Genomic DNA, 6,615 nt, shown 5'->3' with positions numbered 1-6,615 from the left:
CTTCACTTCGATCACGGGGGAGGGCTCAGTTCCAATTTTGCCGCCGCACATGTGTTTACAACTTCCATATATGGTATGGATACCCTTATTTGGGCGAAAACATGTGTAATACACATGCATGGTGGGGCGGAAGTGTTGACCATCTTTGGCGGAAAACAACAATAACCTCAGCCAGGCTGTGGCGTCCAGCGGTTTAGTGAAAACAAGGGTTTAGGGTGGGGTGCTCAGTCTCGCGGGCTCATAAAACTTGGTGTATCAGGCCTTCCTGGGGATAGGGGTGGGGAAGAACAAAATAGATGGTCTGTAGACATCGTAAGAGCAACTGAAGCCTGCTTTTCCCAGCAAAAGCAAATTACCTTTGGCTGAACGTCGATTATCGATCCTGTCATCATCATGTCAACGACTCATCACGCTCGTGTCAGGCGAGTAGAAGTGTTTGTGCCTGGACACGCTAACCGCGACACTTACTATTGTCATTTGCATAAAAAAATAACATCGATTGTGACTTGGGATGCAGTCATACCTTAAGCTTGTGTTGACCAGATCTTTTGTTTTGGAGTATGGCCAATGGAGAGCGTGCTTGAATTCTGTTTGGCACAGTTTTCAAGCAAATAAGTGTCACGAGTGCTCAAAGAAGAGCAGCAACAGGCTATTTTGGGTTTACGGGGCACAAGGATGTTGTAGCGGTTATTTACCAGTTGTTCGCGCAGTGAATAAGTTGCACGAAGGATCACGAAGGGTTATTAATGATCAAGTTTAAGCAATGAGAGAAGCTGATATTTCAGGCATTGCATTGGAACCATGAGGTGATGAGGACATTCTTGACATTCTTTCGAAAGTTATCGCCGATGCTTCCGTAAGAACGAAAAATAAAAATAAAACAACGTCTGGGTACAGGCTAGTTAACGAGACAAATGCTTCATAAAAAAATGTTTTTCAACAAAACAAGAAGAAATTAATTAAAATGCTCCGTGAGAGAAATGAAGAAGATATCACCGTAAGAACATTTTATAATAGCCTGGGACCAAGCAGGCTCCGCAGTGGGCGAAAAAGGCAAAAAACGGAGTCATAGGAAGACTGTCAAGACTACCTCTCAGCTCGCTTCGCTCGCCGATTATCTTTCGCCCACGCCGATTTTTTTCTTCTTTTCCCCAAATGAGGAGCCTGGTCCCCAGATACTTTAATTTATAACGGGAGAACCAATAGTATCCGGGCCCGCTGTAGTTGGCCACAGCTGTTGCGGTGTCCCTGCCAATGTTCTTTCTGTTTGTTTGTTTGTTTGTTTGTTTTTTTGGCGAAGGTAATAATAATAATAAATCTTGAAAGAGTTAGACCAACCCTTAAATTTCAAGTTTTAATCGGCTATACCTGCAAAAATCACACAAAAATTATCATTAATAAAAACAAAACAAGAAAAAACACAGAGATACAAGAAAAACTACAGCTACGTACAACAAGTTATTGGACGAGACAAGGGACGAGCACTATTACATTTTGAACAGATAGACTTGAACGAACGTGGGTCTTCACAATCATAGGAAACAGCTAACGCAGACTTAAACAGTAACTTTAGTTAAAAATAACCGATTTAAAGGAAGCTAAGGTCGATGAGCTCAAATCTACTTCATCCGCTAAACAACTCCCCCAAATTCTACTAATTCTAATGAGAAAGGATTTCTGGTACGTGGTAGTTTTACATTTCTTAATTATGTATTTATTACTGCGCTTTTCACAAACATGCGAACTCTAAAGTTCAAAAGCCGCCTTCTTAATTGCGTTTTTCGCTGCCGTCAATCATAATTACGATCACAAGCAAAGAACCTTGAAACACAGAAACACACAAAACGGATCGAAATCCACCAATCACAAATCACAAACCTTGACCTTTTGAACCCGTTAAAGTAAAGTTTTGGTTCCTAAGAGGTCCGTTAGGATGACTGACGGCAGCGAAAAACGCAATCGTCAGTTGGCTTTTGAACTTCAGAAACCATGATTGCTGGTTGAGGATCTAGTGCGTCTACCGTATTTGCGAGATTCAATCCATGTCTTTCCTTGCAAACTGTATCAACAGGGAAACAATCTCAATGCCTCAATATAGTCTAAAATAATTAAACCAAACATTTTTTTGGAATTCAATCGGTGAAAAAACAAGCCTCAGCTCCTATAAAAAGATAGCATATATCGTGACATAGCGGCCCCTTTGAGAGCTTCTACCCTTAAATACAGAGAAAAAATCATAAAAAGTTTTAATCTTTTAGCAAATGCTCCTCAGTAGTGTCATAAGAAATTTATAAATAGAAAATATATAGAATGTACAGTGTGGAAGAGTATGGCTTTGCGGTAAGCTGCCTGTTTCAAGTCTGTTTAAGCCGCATACCCTATATCTCAGCAGTAAAGATAGTAAAGGTTTATGACTGCTTTACAGAGAGTCAGTGTAGAGAAAGAAAGTTGTCTTTGTATGAAATGCGTGGACTAACGCGAAAGCCCAAGTCCAGCCCTATCACCCAGCATCACTTCTAAAACTCGTAGCCTGTGAAGTGTTGTTTAGCTGAATTATAATCTGTTGATTGCACTAGAGTGTAATATTGTTTTCCTTGTAGGGCATTTTAAACCATAATTGTGCTCAGATTGAAAGAGAGTAAACAACAAAAAGTAGGGGCGATTCTTGGCTGGAACTTTAATTAATGACTGGGCTACAACTTCTTCAGTTTGCATACTAAACGTTAGTTAAAAAAATCATTGATCTGTGACATTTTGTAGACTTTGTAAAGAAATAAAATATGTTATATTTACAACATTACAGTGTACTATGTGAACACTAAAAGACATGCTATACCAACGGCAGCGAGGGAAGACGCAATCTACGAATGCTATCAAGCTATCAATGCTATCTGTTTTTCTAGAAGGTGATGCATGTATGGAATAAGTGGAGTTTACGAAGAAGTTAGGCAACCTCGTTCCCAGGGTTCTCTCCTACCCATGGGGGCGGGTAGGGAGAACCCTGGGAACGAGGTTGGAAATTAGGTAAACTCACTTAGAATTTGATAAATGCTTACTTGAGTATCAATACTAAATATTAGGCATTACAAAACAAAATAAATATGAATCAATTTAATACGATATAAATATATTGTAGTTAAGCTCCTTCAGTTCAAATTGCTTTAAAGCAAAAAGGGTGTAATGACCACTATCCCTAGTCGAAAAAAAATTGTATTTATTTTTCGCTTACTTACTTATACTTGATAGTTTTATTTCGTAGGTTGGCGTTTCAACTGGACTTCCTTGATTGAACTTAGTGGTCAGGGGATTGAAATGGCTTTTGCCATCAGTAGCCAACTATATAAACAAATTAGCACAGTTCATTCAAGAGTTAAATAAAAAACACCTTTTTTGACCACGCCTTCCCCCATCCCGCGTATCTCGCGCTCCACGCCCGCTTCACGCTTGCCCTCGCTCGCTTGGAAAACGAAAAAAACAAGGCCTGTCCTAGAGGCGAAGAGATGTTTAAATTTTTCAGCCACTGACTCTGGGACTTAACTGTAAGTTAATAAATATCTATCAGTACTACCTTCGATTCCCTTCTATAAATATCCACGACTTTTCACATTCATTTCGCTGAATAATTGTTAATTAATAAGCGCATGTTTTTTAAAATTATCGATCATAGTCTAATAAGTTCCTCAAATAAGCGCCCTACTACTTGACCAAACGCCAATAAGCGTCTTCCCCCATGCCCTGCCACCCTTTTTTTTGCGATACAAAACTAAAAAAATCAAGTAGAGTGTTATTTCTAGTCAAATATCAACCGGCAACACTGGCTTCAATTGTAGCTTTTCGTTCGTTTATTCATTTCCAATCAATACACCTTAAGTTTCGAGTATTTTCTGGCGATTCTGGGCTACGCTGTTTTTGATAGGGAAGGAGGGGGACTAGGGGCAGTTGAAGGAGAGGGTGGGGGGTGAGGGAAAAGAAAAGAAAAGAAAAGCAGAGTTAATTATGTTGTGATTAACGAAAATGTTATTCCAGTCTAGTGCATGTCTCTGATAGATAGTTTTTGTTTCATCAGATGATAAACATTCAACTTCAGCGAGCAAGGGCTGGTAATCAATACAAGTGCGAAATATTTGCAGACCAGGTTGTAAACTTCTTGATGATTTCACGCGTGAATACTCAGCTATTGTTGCTCTACGTGATCAACTTATCGCAAAACAATTTCGACATTGTAACATGAAACAACGAAATTGTTGAGAGAAAAGTTACAAGAATTTGCTGTTTGTATTGCAGCATCTTCATATAAGATTGGGACAACCCAGAATTGCCAAAAATGTCTTCATTTGATTCAATCCCCTTTAATATCATCAAAACTAATATGCTAGAATTACAATTCTCTTTTTAAATATATCATATAAAGGTCTGAAAATTATTATCTACATTCGAAATAAAATTATAAATGTGATTATATCATCAATCCCACTCAAAAACACTTTGATACACTTTTGACAAATCAATGAATCTAATTGGCGTGTATAAAATCAAACCCTGAAAAATTACAACAAATCAGTGCTATGCCTTTATCTTATCACTTAAGAGTCTGTTAAACATAGACACTCGACTAAGATGGCTAAAACAAAGCCAGCTATGTTTTAGCCCTAAGCCGGGTAGATCAGTTTTAACACCAAGAAACGTTTCAAGCAACGACAACGACAGCAACACGAACGTCAAAAAAGCAAAGTGTGTAATAAGTAAAACAACGACTATGCACGCGTGCAGCGTTCTTTCTGGAACATTTCTTTTTTCTGCTATTGCACGACTACAACCACTAGAGATTTCCAGTGCGAAAGTTTTGAACTGGAAGGGGTGAGAAGTCTTAGTATTCAACTCCAAGAAGTTTTTCGTCCCGCATTTAAAATATCGAGGAAGCTGAAATAATGACAAAGAAGTCTGTAAGGACAGGACTTCATTTTGTTAGCAGCTGTGTTAGTGACGTTTACGTTGCCATCTTATCGCCATCGCCACGCAGACGTTGATTAGGGTGCATGACGAGCAGATCGCCTCAAAGAAACAAGTTACGAAGTTATTATTGATAATACTGCAAGTAAAAATCTATCTTCTTTAGATCAATCCACTCTCAAAAATTTTCATCTCGTTGTACAACACATCAAGAGAAATCAAAGTTGAAAAATTGCTTATTAAATCACATGTTGCAAACATTTTAAAACCGCAAAATCCCTTAAATAGGAAAATGATCCACGAAAAACTGAGAGGAAATAAACATTACAGTACGAGTAATCACTTGAAGCCGTTATGTACTGTAAATTACAGAAACCTTAGCTTAATGGGCCAGGTTTGAATTATCAAAATTCATACGTGGCTCCAAGGCTAAGAGGAATAAAACAAAATAATTGAATTCTTCATCCCTAAATGTAAACACGTTTTCTTTTATTTCATACTACTTGGCCTCTTGACCACGTGTGAATTTAAATAATTCGAAACTTCTACTTGTAAAAACCGTACACCTTGTTTGAATATCTACTTTATAAACTCTCGGGTTTCTAAAGTAAAGAGAAAAGAAACATTTGAACTAAATTAAACTACCTCAATTCGGTTCTCAGTTGTAAGTCTGCAGAGGCGCAGAAACCAACTTTAAGCGTGAATCGATAAAACACGCTTCCATAGCGGTGGGGGTAACTGTTGTTCTGTGAGCCCCTGGGGAACACACCCTCTTGTCATTTAGACTGAATGTTTAGTCCAAATTTTATTTTGATTTATTTTTGCGTTCACTTCCTTTTTGGACACTACGTGACTACTTATATCATGTTAGTTTCGGATGGTCACATGACCACAGCAAAAGCAGATCACCACGTGTTTTCAAGTGTAGTGTTATAGAGCAAATGTTTTGAATTTCTCATCGATTGCATCGCACAGAATGTAAGTAGTTTTGCTCTTTAGTGTCGCTTTAGGTTTATTTAGGTTTTCTTTAGGTTTATTTGTCATTTTTGCTTATTTTATGTTCAGTTTTCACCGTTCATGACCAGTGATCACCGATCGAACCAAGCACGAGAAACTTGGCGATTAAAGACAGATTAATAGTCCAATCAACGCGTCGAAATTTCTGTGTCGACCCCAACATTGTGAAAAATTCTACAAAGTACGAAGAGAAAACTGTGTTTTCACCTGGATTCTCGAGAAAACGAACGCTCCGAACCGACCGAACGGAATCGCAGGAATCTCTGGACTGGACCGCGCGATAGTGGATCGCGGAATGGACCCTGAGGACTCAGCGAAAGGAGCAGTTGGATACTCCCTACTACGGTGGCCCACAAGGGACAACGCTTCTACTTGAAAATGTAGTGTCGTTCTGTAAAAATACAACTGTTATTTTTAGAATTGAACATCTTTCCTTAGAATTCTGCAATCGTTCCTTGTAAATCTGCGATCGTTCCTTAGAAAAATAGCTGTTCTGTGGAAACAGTCGCGAGCTTGTTCCGTAGAAATCTAGCTCTTCCGTGGTATAAGCCGTCGCTGTTCCGTAGAAATGTAGCTCTTCCGTAGAACTTCAATGCTTCCGTAGAAATGGAACACTTCCGTAGAAAGTTCAAACGTTCAATAATCTCC

At 38.8% G+C, this 6,615-nt stretch overlaps 1 long non-coding RNA gene across 1 annotated transcript; it reads left to right on the top strand.

Annotated features, from left to right (window-relative positions):
* Positions 1-5,743: 5,743 nt before the first annotated feature.
* On the top strand, positions 5,744-6,095 carry LOC140930512 (uncharacterized). The gene is made up of 2 exons (XR_012164857.1): positions 5,744-5,928; positions 6,016-6,095. It is a non-coding gene; the product is annotated as an uncharacterized lncRNA (long non-coding RNA).
* Positions 6,096-6,615: the final 520 nt, after the last annotated feature.

Source organism: Porites lutea, chromosome 3, assembly GCF_958299795.1.
Source record: "Porites lutea chromosome 3, jaPorLute2.1, whole genome shotgun sequence".
In the NCBI taxonomy this organism is placed as follows: Eukaryota; Metazoa; Cnidaria; class Anthozoa; order Scleractinia; family Poritidae; genus Porites; species Porites lutea.
Note: the sequence above shows the minus strand (reverse complement) of the source record. Positions and strands in the feature narration are given on the sequence as shown.